The sequence below is a fragment of the Symphalangus syndactylus genome, chromosome 4 (assembly GCF_028878055.3).
Source record: "Symphalangus syndactylus isolate Jambi chromosome 4, NHGRI_mSymSyn1-v2.1_pri, whole genome shotgun sequence".
Taxonomy (NCBI): Eukaryota; Metazoa; Chordata; class Mammalia; order Primates; family Hylobatidae; genus Symphalangus; species Symphalangus syndactylus.
The window spans coordinates 156565747-156584066 of NC_072426.2; positions in this window are offsets into that span (position 1 = coordinate 156565747).

Below are 18320 nucleotides of genomic sequence, written 5' to 3' on the forward strand. Positions count from 1 at the left end.
ACATAACATAACATAACATAACATACACTGAGCGTTTAGATTCAGCATGTACTCTGGGCCAGGCTCAGCTGTAAGCTGGTGTGGATCACCACGATGACCTCTAGACTCTCCTCTAAGGTGGGTTCTACTGTTAGCCCATTTAACAGATGAGGAAATGGAGACAGAAGTGGTGGAGGAAGTGGCCCAAGCTCAAGTGGTGGCTAAGTGACCCCAGGGCAAGCCCCTCGCCCCCTGTGCTGGAGGAAACCCATGGCCAGGCTCTGTCTCCGAGCAGGGCACGCCTTTCACGCAGCACCCAGATGCATCGAACACTGCACGCACACGGGAATAAGAAACCGTGACAAAAATACGGGTGCATCAGTGTAGGGTAATGAGAAGGGAAAGCTGTTTGTAAGCACGATACAAAACCCAGAAAACATCAGGGGAAAAAATGGAAAAGTCCGACCAAATACAAAATTTTAAACCTAGGTTGGCTATAAAATAATATACCACTGAAGATCTGGGGCCGGGCATGGTGGCTCAGGCCTGTAATCCTAGCACTTTGAGAGGCCACAGCGGCCTCCCAAAGGATCGCCTAAGGCCAGGAATTCAAGACCAGCCCGGCCAACATAGTGCGATCCCGTCTCTATTTATTTAAAAAATAAAAGAGGAAGTACTCCCGGTACAGCGCAGAGGATTGCTTGAGCCCAGGAGTTAGAGACCAGTTTGGGTCACATAGCAAGACCTCGTCTCTACTAAAAACAACAACAACAACAACAAAAATTACTCAGGCACGGTGGTGCACATCTGTATTCCCAGCTACTCTGGAGACAGGAGGACGGCCTGAGCCCAAGAGACAGAGGGCGCAGTGAGCCGAGATCGTGGAACTGCACTCCAGCCTGGGCAACAGACTGAGACTCTGTCTCCAAAAAAACAAAACCAAACCAAAACAACTGAAGAACTGGGAAAATATTCATGATACTTATTAGGAATGAATGGCTAAGTTTACTAATATCCCCAAAACTCTTAATGACAAAAGATGTAAACACACATTTCAGAGAAGGAACTAAAAATGGAGGATAAGCAAACTGAAAAGATGCTCAATTTCCCTCCCTCCCTCCCTCCCTCCCTTCCTTCCTTCCTTCCTTCCTTCCTTCCTTCCTTCCTTCCTTCCTTCCAGACGGATTCTCACTCTTTTGCCCAATGGCGCAATCTTGGCTCACTGCAACCTCCACCTCCCAGGTTTAAGCGGTTCTCGTGCCTCAACCTCCCAAGTAGCTGAGATTACAGGCGTTTGCCAACACGCTAGGCAAATGTGTGTATTTTTAGTAGAGATGTGATTTCGTCATGTTGGCCAGGCTGGTCTCGAACTCCTGGCCTCAAGTGATCCACCCACCTTGGCCTCCCAAAGTGCTGGGATTACAGGCTTGAGCCACCGTGACCGGCCAGGAGGGCGTTTTTCACCTGTAAAGTTTGCAACTGTGAGTTCACATCAATTGCCCCATTTTCAGTTCTGCACCTGAGACTTTAATCTAGTTTTCTTGTTTCCCATAATTATAACTGTTCTGTCTAGTAGTGAGAAACCCGGCTCCCATCACCCTCAATATATTTACTTACGGAATCCTCCTCCTCTATGTATCCAGTCTCCTATTCCCTCTGCCCCACTGTCCTACTGCTTGGTCTTGGGTACCCTTCTCTGGCTGCTGCCTCCATTGCCCCTACACAGGTGCCCCCTCCAACCATGTGGATTCTGCCACCCTACTGTGTCCTCTCTTCCCCGCCCCCACATGGACACCTACCTCGACATTGCAGGCTGTACATTCCCCGTGGGTCTTCCCTTCCAATGCAGGTGCCCTCCCTGCTTGGCCCCTCCTTTAATTCAGACATTAAAGATAAATCCGGCCAGGCGCAGTGGCTCAAGCCTGTAATCCCAGCACTTTGGGAGGCCGAGGTGGGCTGATCATGAGGTCAGGAGTTCAAGACCAGTCTGGTCAACATAATGAAACCCCATCTCTACTAAAAATACAAAAATTAGCCAGGCGTGGTGGCGGGTGCCTGTAGTCCCAGCTACTTGGGAGGCTGAGGCAGGAAAATCGCTTGAACCTGGGAGGCAGAGGTCACAGTGAGGTGAGATTATGCCACTGCACTCCAGTCTGGGTGACAGGGTGAGACCCTGTCTCAAAAAATAAAATAAAATAAATAAAATAAAGATAAATCCACTTGTGTGGAATGATTGGCTCAAAGGCCATACCTCTTTGAATACACATTGCCAAATTGCTTTCCTAAGTGTTTGTGCCAATTTATCCTGCACCGAGAATCGCATCTGAGTGCCTGTTTAATGACACCTTTGCTGGCATTGGATATTATCTACATTTTTCCAGCCCCTTTTTTCTCTTGGTTTCCTTCATGAGGGCTGTGCCTACGACAGACGAATTCCAGAGCTCTTTATGGAGCCATCTCATCCAGCTGCCTGACTCACCTACGTTCATACACCTCAGCCATCTGATTAGTTTTGATCATCCGTTTTGATCTGATTAACTGGTGAGCTGCAGAGTACTAAACCATTGGTATAGTTACCACATTTCTTTAATGAGCTCATGCTCCCCCCATTCAAAAAGTAGTGACTGAGCAGCAGTATGATGTGCTGGGTTTTACAGGAGTTTGCAAAGATGTGTAAGTTACAGTCTCTGCCCTCAAAGCTCTTGTATTCTTGAAAAGGTCAGATATTCAGATGATATTATGAATACAGCGCTCATGTGATAAGAACTCCAGCATCATCTGGGGTTCAGGTTATGCACCTGGAAAATGGTGTGTCCAAAATTTTCCAGTGCCAATATTCAGAGTGATTCCACAGTTACACACCACCACCCTTTAAACTGACCTCCCTCTCCTTCCCAACACAAGCCCTGTGCCCCCACCAGACTAGTCTCCTGGCCTCCAAATGCACAAATACACTGTGTTTACTACTGATGGCATATCTTATCAGAACCCCTCCCACTCCTCAAACAGCTGCATACATATGTTCTCTCATTTAACTGGCATAGCAACTCTGTTGAGGCAGTTATTTTAATCTCCCCTTCTTAGATATTGACACAGGCTTCAAAGATGGTCTTGCCAAAGGTCTTAAAAATGGGGCAGAAAGTTGAACCTAGTGATGTCAGACCCCAAATTGTGTGGGCGCCCTTCCCTTGTCACAGGCAGCTTCATTTGCCAGGGTGTCCTTCTCCATGTCCTGCTCTTCTTCCCGCGGGGACCGCCCTCCCTCTCTGCCCAGTGCCTGCCTCTTGGTTTTATCTAGGTCCTATCCATCCATCAAGGTCCAGCTGAAAAGCCCATGAAATTTCCCAAATCCTCCCAGTTGAGATTTCTCCGGGGAAGCTGAATCACAGCCTTTGGTAGACTTTTCACGGGGTCATCTGGCAAGTTTTTGATGGAGATAGATGGGATCTCCAAAGGAATACTTCCTGGGCCCCAAGCTGACTTCCAGTGACATCCCCAGAGTCACATGTTCCTCTGGGTGGAAACTCTTTTAAAACAAATATTCACCTTATTCACTGGGCTTGATAAATTCTCCCTGGGTGAAGGTCATGTGGAGCCCCTGGTCTGATGGGGACAGGAGGGACTGTGTGTGAAAAGGAAATTAATTCAATGCTTGCAAAAGGAAGAGTCTATCAGGAAATATACCTAATTGGTGTAAAAGGCCACTGTGGTTGTTGGCACTGAGCCACTCACCCTGCCAGCCTCAGTGCTTCGTGTATTTATGTCCTTTGTCACCTTCCTAACTGGAAGGAGTCACTCTACTGACTCACCATCTTTCTCTCCTATATGGAAGAGCCGTGGGAGGTAGTGTCACTCAAGGTCAAGGGCTCAGAATTGGTCTGGGTCTGCAGTGAGATGGTGTCATTATCCTGAGAGCTGCTTGGCAGCGTTTGGAAGGTAAATCACTGTCTTCAGTTGAAGACTTGCTGCACAGATGGCCACCTTAGTTGGCATGACATCTCACTTCCTTGTCTCCCCTTCAGAGGAAAATGCCTGGGCTGGCTGGGCCTCATGACTATGAATTTCCATTACTTTTTTTTTTTTTTTTTTCCGAGATGGAGTCTCGCTCTGTCGCCCAGGCTGGAGTGCAATGGCATGATCTCAGCTCACTGCAACCTCTGCCTCCCAGGTTCCAGCGACTCTCCTGCCTCACTCGGCCTCCCGAGTAGCTAGGACTACAGGCACGTGCCATCACGCCCGGCTAATTTTTTGTATTTTTAGAAGAGACAGAGTTTCATCATGTTGGCCAGGTTTGTCTTGAACTCCTGACCTCAGGTGATCCATCCACCTTGGCCTCCCAAGGTACAGGGATTACAGGCATGAGCCACTGCACCCGGCCGAATTTCCATTACTTTTGAAACACAATAAAATAACCAGAAAGAGAAGCTTAAAATCAGCCCAGTACTAAGAATGTACCCATGAGGACGACGAAGGCGGCAGGATGTTGACACTGTGCTTGGGAAGCAGGCAGCTGGGCGGGCGCTCAGACACGCTGACTCAGGGGCTCATTCTGCCCCTCGTCGCTCTTCCCTTCGCTCAGAGAATTCTCTTGCCCCCAAATGCAAGCGTCAGGCTGCTGAAAAACTCCTTGAAGTTCAGGCATTTAGTCTTTCTACCCTCCTGTCCACCCTCCTGGCAGGGGCAATGAATCAAATTGCTAACAGACTTTCTTTCCTCTGCAAGCTTGGCCACGTCCAAAGGGAAGTCATCTTAAAGCTGGGATGGAGAAAGAAAAGAGGGTATAAGCCATGCTCAGAACCTTCTGGGCTCAACTCTAGTGTGTGTTCCCACCCAGCCCCAGCCTGAAAAGGCCTAGACTGAGAAAAGCCAACCAGATCATAGAAAAGCCCTCGGGGACAGGGACCAAGGCCCTTGGCCCTCAGCCTAGCTTGAGCTCCCAGCCAACAGCCAACTCCGATTTCCCAGCCATGTGCAAGACCCATCTTGTAAATGGATCCTCCAGTCCCTGGTGGAGCAGCCCTGGGGCCCAGTCAATGCCATGTGGAGCTGATATGAGCTTTCCCCCACCCCATCCGTGTCCCAGCTGCAGATCTGATAATCTGCTATTTCAGTGAAGCTTTGGGATGGCTTGCTACGCCGCAACAGATAACCGTAGCACCAGGGTTCCAGCGTTCCCTGAGGGAGCCCAGAGGGATGCTGACCGCTCAGCATGCCCCAGGAAGGGGCCACTGGCCAGCCTCGCACAGGCAAGACCATACGAGCCTGTGAGATGGTATCCGAACAGTAAGCCCAGTGCTGAACACCTTTCACACACCTTTCATGCTTTCCAGCCCCCTCTCCCACTACTCCTCACCGGTATCCTTGGATCTTGGGAACCTGCTCAGTATTTGGGAGACTTGACCACGGTTGCTGTAACTTAGTAAATATAAATGGGGAGTAGGAACCCCAGTCACCTTTTTTCCCGAGTCCAAGCCCATTACCCCTGCTACCGTGGGGCCTTGTGCGGGCTCCCTTCCACACCCAGCATGGTGCTTTGTGGAAAATGGATTCCACAATGGGAACAAGGGGGGGTTGGGGTCTAGGAGGAAATCCAAGGGATGTGATTGCTGCAGGAGTCCAGGCAGGAAGGAGTTCGAGGAAATCAGGACCATTAGTATCACACAGAATAGAGAGGTCATGCGAGAAAAGAGACTGAAGCATCTAGATTTGGGAGAATGGACATGAGTTCCAAGAGCAGGAGGGACAGAAACTAACTTGGGGTGGCTTAGAGTGAGTAGGAGGGAGGAGGTAGAGCCGGTGGGTGCTCGCAGGCAAGCCCATCCTAAAGCTTACTGAGAAGGGAAGGGAAAAGGTATGAAGTAGCCAAGGGGGAAGGTGGAGGGGCTAGGGAAGATCTCTAGTTTCCAGGATAGTTTGGTTTTTAAGAATGAAGTTGCTGGCCGGGCGCGGTGGTTCACGCCTGTAATCCCAGCACTTTGGGAGGCCGAGGCGGGCGGATCACGAGGTCAGGACTTTGAGACCAGCCTGGCCAACATAGTGAAACCCCGTCTCTACTAAAAATAGAAAAAATTAGCTAGGCGTGGTAACGGGCACCTGTAATCCCAGCTACTTGGGAGACTGAGAAGGAGAATCGCTTGAACCGGGGAGGCGGAGGTTGCAGTGAGCCGAGATTGTGCCATTGCATTCCAGCCTGGGCAAAGGGCGAGACCTTGTCTCAAAAAAAATAAATAAATAAGAATGAAGTTGCTAAGCAAGTTTATTCAAGAGAACAGCCAAGAGGAGGGGCTGACCGTAAGGCCTGGTCCCTGGACCATCTCCTGGTCCAGAATGCAGGAGCTGTCCCTGAGCAACCGTGGACATGCTGGGGGCTGAAGGGGCCCACGCGGTGCAGGGAGCCAAGCAAGGAAGGAAGTGCCTAATCAAAGGACAGTGTTAGCTCCTTCCATGCCTGCCTGCGTGCAGGAGGGGCTGTGGGGCAGCGAGCCTTCGCCAGGCCACGGGCCTGTAAGCTACATTTGCCTGCAGCTGAGCTCTAACTTAACTCAGATGGTCTTCTACAGACCAATAAAAATAGCATTTTCCAAAAACAGGTTGATTACCCCTTATCTAGAATGCCTTGGGCGAGAAGTGTTTTGAATTTTGGATGTTTTTTGGATTTTTAAATATTTGCATATACATAATGAGATATCTTGGGAATGGGATCCAAGTCTAATTCATTTATGTTTCATATTCATTTATGTTTCATATTCATTTATGTTTCATATACACCTTATACACATCATCTGAAGGTAATTTTATAAAATATTTTAAAATAATTTTATGTAGGCCAGGCACGATGGCTCATACCTGTAATCCCAGAACTTTGGGAGGAAGAGATGGGAGGATCGCTTGTACCCGGGAGGTGGAGGTTGCAGTGAGCCAAGATCGCACTACTGCACTCCATCCTGGGCAACAGCGAGACTCTGTCTCAAAAAATAAAATAAAGGCCAGGCGCGGTGGCTCACGCCTGTAATCCCAGCACTCTGGGAGGCCGAGGCGGGTGGATCACGAGGTCAGGAGATCGAGACCATCCTGGCTAACGCGGTGAAATCCCGTCACTACTAAAAAAAATACCAAAAAAATTAGCCGGGTGTGGCGGCTGGCGCCTGTAGTTCCAGCTATTCAGGAGGCTGAGGCAGGAGAATGGTGTGAACCCGGGTGATGGAGCTTGCAGTGAGCCGAGATCGCGCCACTACACTCCAGCCTGGGCGACAGAGCGAGACTCGCAAGGACAGAAAACCAAACACCGCATGTTCTCACTCATAGGTGGGAACTGAACAATGAGAACACTTGGACACAGGAAGGGGGACATCACACCCCGGGGCCTGTTGTGGGGTGGGGGGAGGGGGGAGGGATAGCATTAGGAGATATACCTAATGTAAATGACGAGTTAATGGGTGCAGCACACCAACATGGCACATGTATACATATGTAACAAACCTGCACGTTGTGCACATGTACCCTAGAACTTAAAGTATAATAATAATAAATAAAAGAAAAAAAAAAGATGTGCTCTATTCTTTCTTTATGTAAAAGAGAGCAAACCTGGACTATCCACGCTGCACGTGGTTGTGGAGGGGCTGGCCCGCTCCCCTTCCGTGCAGTCTCCTCCCGCCATCACCTCTGTGACCGCTGTGCCCAGTCAGGCCCCACAGAAGCGGCAAGCGACGTCCTCAACCGCAACCTCGGCTCCTCGGGCGCCACCCAGTGGCCTCAAAGCGGAATCTCGGGCGAGCTCGGAGGGGCTCCGAGGTGGCGGGGCGCAGCGCGGCGCCTGTAAAACAACCCTTTGTCTTCTGCAGGCGCTTGCCCTGCCAAAGCAAAGCACCGTGCTTTACAGCTACTGGAAGAGCAGTCCTGAGAAACAAAGCCCCGATTTTTTATAGCCACCGGGGAAACCAGACCCCACTTCCTTCCTCCAGGACCAGGGCTTTATTGATGCGGGTCATCTTGTTTCAGGGCTTACCTGCTGCCATCTTTCCACGAGAGAGAGGAGAAAGATTGAAGCTCTCTCAGGGAATTTATCAAAGGTCTTTCTGTTCAGGTTACCAAACTGTTACAAAGAACTCTCTTATGGATCTCTTTCTTTTTCTTTTCTATTCTTTTTCTCTTTCCTTTCTTTCTTTTCTTTCTTTCTTCCTTTCTTTTCCTCTTGCTTTCTCTTTTTCTTTCTTGCTTTCTGTCTTCTTTCTTTCTTCCTTCCTTCTTTCTTTCTTCTTTCTCCTCTTCCTTCTTTCCTTTCCTTCCTTTCTCTTTTTCTTTTCTTTCATTCTTTCTTCCTTCTTTTCCTCTTTCTCTTTCTTTCTTTCTCTCCTTTTTTCTTTTTCTTCTTTCTCTTCTTCCTTCTTTCCCTTCCTTCCTTCCTCTCTCTCTCTTTCATTTCTTTCTTTCCTTCCTGCCTTCTTCCTTCCTTCCTTCCCTTTCCTTCCTTTCTTTCTCTTTCTTTCTTTCATTTTTTTCTCTCTCTTTCTTTTTTTTTTTTTTTTGAGTTTTTAAATAACACTGAACATGAACTGCCCTTCCCTGCACAGCTGAGAGGAAGAAGCTTAGGGGCACGTGATGAGTGACACCTTTATTGCCCTTCTGTGCCCTCCTGTCAGGGAGGGAAACAGCTTCTGCCTCTGGGAGGGAGATGCCAGGAAGCTCAGCACGGGACCAAAGGGGGCCCAGGAGAGGAGCGTGTTTGTGGCGGGGAGCCGGTGGGCACCATGGGCCCTGGGCTTCTTCAGGCCTCAGTGCCCACCGTCCCCTACTCTCCCAAAGAGCCGTGCATCCAGGTGCTGTGACCAAGTGAGGCGGTACAGTGGGTGCTAGACCATGAATTCAATTTCTCATAAAGAAATTCAAGAGAAACCATGTCAGAATAAAGGTTTCACCAAATTCAAGAATGAAAACTCCATAACCAATTATTACCCAAAGATGATGATGCAGGGAAGGTGGTCTTCCCAAGCAGGGGGGTTGCATTGAAAGTTCTGCTGTGAGTGATCAAGTTACTTAACCCTTTGAGGCTCAACCTCCTCTGCAAAATGGGGATGTCAATGACACCCACTTCATAAGACTATTGTGAGTTTTTATTGAGGTGATATACATTTAATGGTGATAAATTTTACTCATAGACTTGGAGTATTAAAAAAAAGTGCCACATTCAGAATGTTCCCAAATCATATTAAATCAGCTTGCCTCTATGGTGAGAAATTCAATCCGTTGAATTCAAGGTGTCCTTTTTGTCTCTAGGATCACATGAGAGTCGTTGGTAACCCTGTGGTGTCCAGAAAGCCAGTGCTGGGCCTTTAGCCCTAGGCCATCAGCGTGATGCCAAGCCCCTGCTGTGCCCAGCCAGCCTGGTCCCTAAGACTGACAGCCATGGAGGGCAGGGCCAGGTCTCTCAGGGCCCCCTCCCAACCAAGCCCTCTGGGTTACTTCCTCCTTCCCGAGGGGGCTGAGTGTGGGCTGATGGGGCAGGGCTTGTCTTTATTACCAGCAGAATACACACACACACACACACACACATCTATTCCGCTGCCTGCCTTGGGAGCTGTCTCCAAGCCTCTGGCACTCTGCACCCTCCACCTCTTGCCCTCCAAGGACTCTGTCCTGTGCCCTGAAGGAGAGATTTCACACAGTCCCCAGCATGAAGCTGGAGAGCCCAATACTTGGGATGGCAAAGGAGAAACAAAGACAACAGCAAGAACGACAACATGGAAAACACCAGTTAATTCCTCAATGAATCACCCTGTAAAACCATAGCACATGTACAAGGCAAATCCTCAGTAACTGGGAATTGTCATCGATGTCAGAGGCTGGATTGGGGACACATAAATTATTGTCATTAGTGCTGTATTATTGCTGTGCTGCGGCCTACTCAGCTGTTCCTTTTGTTGTATGGACCCACCTGCTCATTGGTGCCCTACTGGTCTGGATGTAGGCTCTGGATAGCAGAGAGCAGCTTGCTCAGAGCTCACTCAGGGGACCTGCCTAAGCCTTTGCTATGTGAGTTTCTGGTGTGTGTGTGTGTGTTTTCAGTATCTACAGAGATAAATCAGTTCAAACAAACTGTGCTGTGTAAGTGACCTGCCCTTGATGAGCCCTCACTGCAGATTTGATCTCTCAACCACAAGAGAGAGAACTGTGCTCCAGGGGAGAGAACGGCATCGGGTCAGGAGGTCTGGGCTGTCCTTCCGCCCGCGGTGGCTCTGTGCTCGGCCTCTGCACACTGGGACCTTGACGTTCACTATCTTGGGTTTCTCTCCTCTGATGGGAGATGGGATGGAGGCAGAGGATCCCACCTTCCCTGCCTACCTCCCTGGGATCAAAAGAGGTCACAGGATATTCAGTGGACACATTCTGAAAAACACTTGTCAGACGAGGTAATTATATTTCAGGTAATAACGTGAGCAGGGAAATGCCAATGCCTGAAATTCCCTATGTCATAAAATAGCTTCATGCTAGCCTGATACCCAGGCACGACAGAAACTCAGAGCCCATGCCACTTTCTGGCCTCAAGCTTGCATTCTTCCATGGGGCGTGACCGGGCCAACCATCTCTGTCATCTACTCCCAGCCTCCTGCCACTTGCCGAGAGTGGGGGCTGTGGAACCATCCCATGGGGCCTCTCGACCTGTCTCTATCCCACCTTCCTCCTCCTCCATACCACCCCGCTGGCTTCCTGGACCTCCTACTTGAGGCAGCCCTGGCCCCTCCTCGCTGATCACTCCCGCAGGGGAGAGAGGGCTGAGGCTCGCAGAGAAAAAGCTGGCGTTTCATGAACGTGTGTCATGAGCTGCATCGTCTCACCAGTCCTTGTACAACCCTCTGACTTGGCCTTTTCATTTTTATAGATGAGGAAACTGAGGCTCGGTAATGGGTTCAGCTTATGCCCAAGTTCACACAGCTAAGAAGACACAGAACAAGCCCCTGCGCCTTGGTCCCTGGACCCTGTCTCTGCAGTGCCAGAGGGCCTCCGAAGCCCGGGTCTCCACCCCATTCTCTGCCTCTCCTAAAGGGACCGATTTCCAGCTTGGCCACAGAGTGTGGGCAAAACAGAACTGGCCTCACTCAGTCGCCTCTGAAGAGCTTTCCCAGCCCAAGAGGAAGACACCCAGCTAAGCAGACCAGCTGCCTGCAGAGGCTTCGGGGAGACGGTGGCCCCAGCAGGGGTTCCCATTCATTCTATTTAAACAAGGGAAATGTAATAAGTATTTTTTGTCACAATGGTCAAAAAACGACAACAAATTTAGTTTAAAGATCTTAATTGTGGTCGGGCATGGTGGCCCACGCCTGTAATCCCAGCACTTTGGGAGGCCGAGGCGGGCGGATCACCTGAGGTCAGGAGTTCGTGACCAGCTTGGCCAACATGGTGAAACCCTGTCTTTATTAAAAATACAAAAAAAATAGCCGGGTGTGGTGGCGTGCATCTGTAATCCCAGCTACTCAAGAGGCTGAGGCAGGAGAATCGCTCGAACCCGGGAAGCGGCGGTTGCAGTGAGCCGAGATCGTGTCACTGCACTCCACCCTGGGCAACAGAACGAGACTCTGTCTCAAAAAAACAAACAAACAAACAAACAAACAAACAAACAAAAAACCTTAATTGATTATTATTCATGATTCCAGAATCAGGCAGCCCCTGTACTGGAATAGGTTCAAAGCACCGTGGCCAGACAGCACGGTGGTCAGGCAGTAGCTGAGGATAGAAAATGGAAGGGCAGTCTAGCGCTGAATGGTTGCAGCTGAGCGTTTGCCTAAGTTGACTCAGTTGGCCACCCATGGTTGACTGAAGCTCAGCTGCTGTGATGAGCTGAGGCTCAGCTGTTTGTTACAGAAGTATGCTCCTATATTAGGTTTTCAGTTAGTTTCTGAACTAAGCCAGGCGGCAGTTTGTTATGTCAGGGCTCGAGTGCGGAGGCATCCTTGGGCCAAGTTTAGGTTAATTTAACACCACAGAGAGACCACAAGATGACACAGAAAAATCCAGCATTGACAAGGCACATCTAGAAATTTCACAATACTTCTCAGCCTCCATGACTCTTGTAAATATTAATTTAACCCTCTGCGTAAATTGGTAATAAAATTCTGTTTGTATTAAGGCAGTGGTAAAAGTTAGTAGGCTGTAAGCCAGAATAATTCCTGGGTGGTTTTACTGCAGAGCATGTGAGCGCCTCGAATTGTACTGTGAGGCACTGAGTTTCTATACCACACTCCATGACTGGAATAGCATTATCATCGACTCATGTGGCATTCCCATTATTGTTATACAACTGGTACAAAGTAGGTGTTCAATAAACATCATTGTAAGGCCAGGCGCAGTGGCTCACTCCTGTAATCCTAGCACTTTGGGAGGCCGAGGCGGGTGGATCACCCGAGGTCAGGAGTTCAAGACCCGCCTGGCTAACACGGTGAAACCCAGTCTCTACTAAAAATACAAAAATCAGCCAAGTGTGGTGGCATGTGCTTGTAATCCCAGCTACCTGGGAGGCTAAGGCAGGAGAATCGCTTGAACCTGGGAGGTGGAGGTTGCACTGAGCCGAGATTGTGTCACTGCACTCCAGCCTGGGCAACAGAGCGAGACTCTCTCAAAAAAAATTAAAATAAAATAAAGATAAACATCATTGTAGTAAGTATTGAACTCAGCATACATAGCACCAAACAAAAATCTAGGGGCTACAGTTAATATTTTTTTAATGTCCATGGTTCAGGAATGGATCTAGAAACTTCTTCCTTTAGTGCCCTAAAACAGAGATGCTAGAAAACTAAGATGCTTTAGTTTGGGAAGTTTCCTGATCCCTTGTAGAATCTTCCTGATAGCTGACCCCAGTGCTCAGAACCATAACAAATTCTGAATTTTGTACAGGAAGTGTGAAAAAAAAAACAAATTTTACCACTGACCTCAACAAAAATAACAACCCCAGTCAAAGATCTAGTGACATCAGAGTATCTTTAAAAAATGCCCGTAGGCTGGGCGCGGTGGCTCATGCTTGTAATCCCAGCACTTTGGGAGGCCGAGGTGGGCAGATCACCTGAGGTCGGGAGTTCAAGACCAGCCTGGCCAACATGGAGAAACCCTGTCTTTACTAAAAATACGAAATTAGTTGGGCGTGGTGGCAGGTGCCTGTAATCCCAGCTACTTGGGAGGCTGAGGCAGGAGAATCCCTGGAACCCGGGAGGCAGAGGTTGCGGTGAGCCGAGATCACGGCATTGTACATGAGCCTGGGTGACAAGAGCGAAACGCCACCTCAAAAAAAAAAAAAAATGCCTGCTACCTGGTCACTAAACCTGAGGAATCCAAGGCCTCGGCTCACTCAGTGCTCACAGTTTGAGGGTGACATCTACCTGGGCTCTCTAAAAGAGCAAAATATCACTCCATAGCGTCACTATGAACAGCTGACCTTCCCGTCATTCTCCTCACTTCATCCCATGATCAGTCAGAAGTCAGTAAGACACTGACGCCTTTCCTGTTACACAACCAGGAAGACCCGCGTTCAGTTATCACACTGGAAATCAATCCTGACACCTTCTCCGTGATCCCAGGTCTTCCTGTGGCATTCACTGTTTTGTTTATGTCCTTTTGCTTCAATTGAAGACCCTGTGACCGCATCGTGCCCAGATCATGCTCTGCATTAGTAAAATAGTGGCCGCTGTGGCGTTCGGGTGTTTTTCTTGCCCTGGAGTTTAGCTCAAGAACTGGGGCTTTCATGTACAGACACACAGCGATGGGTGAGCAAGGATCTGGAGGAGCCTGGAGGATCTGGGGCTGGTGGTTGGTTCTGGAAACTAAGGACTCTAGTGCCCCGCCATTCATCTGACTCCACCACTGTCTCTATCTCTTTTTCTTGTGATGCTTCTCACTTCTCCTGCCCCCAGGCAGCCGCTGCACTGTGATCTGCTTGTCACTGTCTGTGCCTCCTGCCCAAGGGAAGCCTCCTCCTGCAGTGATCCCTCATAGCCCTCCTGCCTCATCGCCTTTCCTGCACGGCCTCTCAGCAAAGTCAGCTTCCACTGCTGCCAGCCTGCCTCTGCATATTTCAGAGAGGTGACCTGGTGGACATGGCAGAGCTCTCCGGGTCAGGCCCCTGCAGGGCCGATGACAAGCATACCACGTGGCCCAGAATAAGACACCAGGTGCCCCCAGCAGCCTGGGTCTGCGCAGGTGCAGCTGTGTTTCAGGAGCAGGCTGAGCGTGGCAGGGGCTGTGACGGACACATCCAGGACAACAGCCCAGGGCACGGGAGCCTTTCCTCCGCCTCTTTATTTGGGTTTATGCATCCGTTCATCGGGTCTACTTGGGGTCACCAAGGTCCTCCATGTTGTTGAGTCTGATGGCCAATTTCTAGGCCTGGTTCTCCCTGACTTTGCGCAGGCATCCGACCAGCTGTCTCCCTCTCCTCCCAGAAGAAGCTTGGCCCCAGGACACCACACTCGCCTGCCGCCACCTGACTCTCCTGGCAGCCCCTTTCTTGGTGCCCTTCACTCTTCTGCCCCTCCCTTTATCATTCCCTAAGCAAGGGCTACAGATTCCTTGATTCCCTCATCGATGTCACTGGTCTGATCGCTTTGAATACCATCTCCACGCTGAAGACTGGAATTTACACCTCCATCCCAGGCCTCCCCCTGAACTCCAGCTGCAGACTCCCGGCTGCCGACTTTCCACTCAGCTGTCTAACACTCATCTGAAACCAAAAGTGCCCAAACTCCTGATATCCATTTCTAAGTTTATTTTAATTTATTTTATTTTATTTTTTGAGATGGAGTCTTGCTCTGTCGCCAGGCTGGAGTGCAGTGGCACAATCCCGGCTCACTGCAACCTCTGCCTCCCAGGTTCAAGCAATTCTCCTGCCTCAGCCTCCTGAGTATCTGGGATCACAGGCGTGCACCACTACGCCCAGCTAATTTTTGTACTTTTAATAGAGACGGGGTTTCACCATGTTGGCCAGGATGGTCTTGAGCTCTTGACCTTGTGATCCGCCCTCCTTGGCCTCCCAAAGTGCTGGGATTACAGGCGTGAGCCACTGCGCCCGGCCGTTTATTTTAATTTTTGTACATTAAAAAATTTAGGCCAGGTACAGTAGCTTATGCCTGTAATCCTAGAACTTTGGGAGGTTGAAGCAGGAGAGTCACTTGAGCCCAGGAGTTTTGACCACCCTGGGCAACACGGCAAAACACTGTCTCTATTAAAAATATAAGTTGAGGCTGGGTGCGGTGGCTCACACCTGTAATCCCAGTACTTTGGGAGGCCGAGGCTGGTGGATCACCTGAGGTCAGGAGTTCGAAACCAGCCTGACCAACATGGTGAAACCCTGTCTCTACTAAAAATACAAAAATTAGCTGGGCATAGTGGCACATGTCTGTAATCCCAGCCACTCAGGAGGCTGAAGCAGGAGAATCGCTTGAACCTGGGAGGCAGAGGTTGCAGTGAGCTGAGATCGTGCCACTGCACTCCAACTTGGGTGACAGGGCTCAGTCTCAAAAAAATTAGATAGATAGATAGATAGATAGATAGATAGATAGATGATATAAAATTATATATATATAAAAATTTAATAAAAATGTTTCTGTAGTGAAACATCTTGGTATGTTGCCCAGTCTAGTCTCCAACTCCTGGCCTCAAGTGATCCTCCTGCCTTGGCCTCCCAAAGTGTTGGGATTAGAGGCATGAGCCACCACACCTGGCCTGACAGCCATTTCTATCAACTCCTCCCGTGATCGCTCCCCAAAATCCCCTGCTCCTCTGGGCTTCTTTGCAAATGATGACTTTATTCTTCATGTTGCTCAGACAAAATCTATATATATGATAAAATATCTTAAGAGATATATTTTATATAGTCATCTTCAACTTCTCTTTTTTCTCTCACTCCCACTTCCAGTCTTCAGCAAATTCTGTCAGTTCCGCCTTCAAAATGTGTCCAGAATCCACCCTCTGCTAACTCTCTCCCCGGCTCCCACGATCCTCCTGGCTTGTCACCTGCTTCCACCTTTGCCTGCTGTGGTCTCTTCTCAACTCAAGCCAAGCAATGCCGTTCAAATATGATTAGATCGTGGAATTCCTGAGCTCCAAACCCTCCAATAGAGCTTCCTCTGTTACGGAAATTCAATCCAAGGCCATACAAGGCTCGCAGACCCACGGTACCTGGACCCTCGCTGCATCTCTGACCCTTCTTCCTCCTCCTCTTGGTTCTCTTGCCCCACTTCCTCCAACACCCCAGACATGCCCCAACCTTGGTGGTCTTTGTCCCTGAGAGATGTCCTCATGGTTGCCCCACCCTCTCCTGCAGGTCTTTATTCAAATGTTGCCTTCTCTTGAGGCCTTTCCTGGACACCTCAGCTAAAACTGCCACCCATATCCCCTAAAGCCCCCCCTCCCTTCCCTCCTTAGTTTCCTGCTGAGCACAGACCACTGTCTAACACCCCACATTGTTACTGATTTATTGACTGTATCCCTCATTGAACAAAGGCTCCGGGAGAGCAGGCATTTGTGTCTGTTCTGTGCTGTGCTGTATCCCTAGCACCTAGAAGAGTGCCCAACACAGAGGAGTTTTCTGTGAATACTTCTGGAATTCGCGAACCCATGCAAATCTTCATTGCCTTGTTCATCAGTCTTTGCGAGGCAGCTGCTGTCCGTGTGTGCACGCCTTCTCATGGCTGGTTGCTAGCTGTCCTTCAGCCAAAACAGAACCTTTCCAGGGTGCAGTTTGCCTAGACAATGCATTACTTACGTGTTGTAGATCGACTGAGAGAGGGATTTTTTTTAAAACAATTTATTTATTTTTAGATGGAATTTTGTTCTTGTTGCCCAGGCTGCACTGCAATGGCACGATCTCGGCTCAGTGCAACCTCTGCCTCCCGGGTTCAAGCGATTCTTCTGCCTCAGCGTCCTGAGTAGCTGGGATTACAGGTGCATGCACCACCACACCTTGCTAATTTTTGTATTTTTAGTAGAGACGAGGTTTCACCATGTTGGCCAGGCTGGTCTCAAACTCCTGACCTCAGGTGATTCGCCCACCTTGGCCTTCCAAAGTGCCAGGATTAGAGGCGTGAGCCACTGCCCCTGGCTGGATTTTTTTTTTTAATTCACAAGACTTTGTTACTCTGTTCCTTCATTGGTACAGTATTAAAAAATTAAGAATATTCACTTCACCCTATAGTCTTATTTGCAACTAAAGATGGATCTATATCACATGGGCGCTATAATGTTGGAAAGGCAATAGAAGAGTCTTTGTCAGAGGCCCTTGGTTACTCACTGTTAAAGTCTCTAAGCTTCAAGAAGTTGGAATCTCAGAGAAGCAGGGCATTCTTCACTGAGGGCCAGGGAGGGCGTGTATGGGCAGCTTGCTGACATCGAATTTGTAGGTCTAATCAGGAAACTGCCAGACCACCTGTCAAAAAGCAATTATTTCTATGTCAGTATTGTTCCAGCCACATGATAATCTGATGATAATCTTCATCTGGTCATTTAAAACTATGTCAGAATGACATTTAATTCATAATCCCTGAGGTGAAATTTAGGAGGAAAAAACTTTCTGTAATTTAGTTTAAAATGTCCATATATTGAAATGAACAGTGTTCAGTATTGATTGCATGAAATGACACTTCATCGCTTTCTCTTATATACATTTGTCATGTTATATGTTAAAGTATGAATGATTGTCAGGCTCTAGTTGAAAAGAGAGGGGCTGTAACAAGTCACCTGGGGTTCTGATTCCTTTCTCCATTTATTTCAGTCACCCCACAGTTCACGATGTCTAGTCCATCTGGCAGGCACAGGTGCAACTATAAAATAGGAAGAGGTTTTTATTACTTTCCAGTCCCATTCTAAATGGAGCTGGTGACTGCAGTAGCCTGTCAACCTGCTGGTGATAAAACCTTTCAAATAAAAACTTCTCTTCTGCAAAGATAAAGAAAACTAGATTCAGAGTCTAATCTCCTTGCCTCTTATAACCTTCTTCTTCTTCTTCTTTTTTTAACAGCCTCTGTGAACATTATTTTTAAAGCCAACAATGAAACTCTGCACTTCCACAACACAACCCAGGCCTTCAAACACACAGATGCCGCTGCCTTTGAATCATGGCCTCGCTCACTTCCTTCAGTCCTGGCAAATGAAGCATTCAGAGGAATTGAATTGAGGCCCATCTCTATCCGCCCTGCATTCTCCTCTTCCCTCCAGGCTGTGTTGCTGAAGGAGACAGCTCAGGGGAGATGGCATGGACGCATGCTGGAGGATCCTGCAAAATTCCAACAAGCCAGCTATGAGGCCAGCGACGCTGACCCTCTATGCCAGATGGGAAGGCAGAGACACAATCTGTTTCACACCGC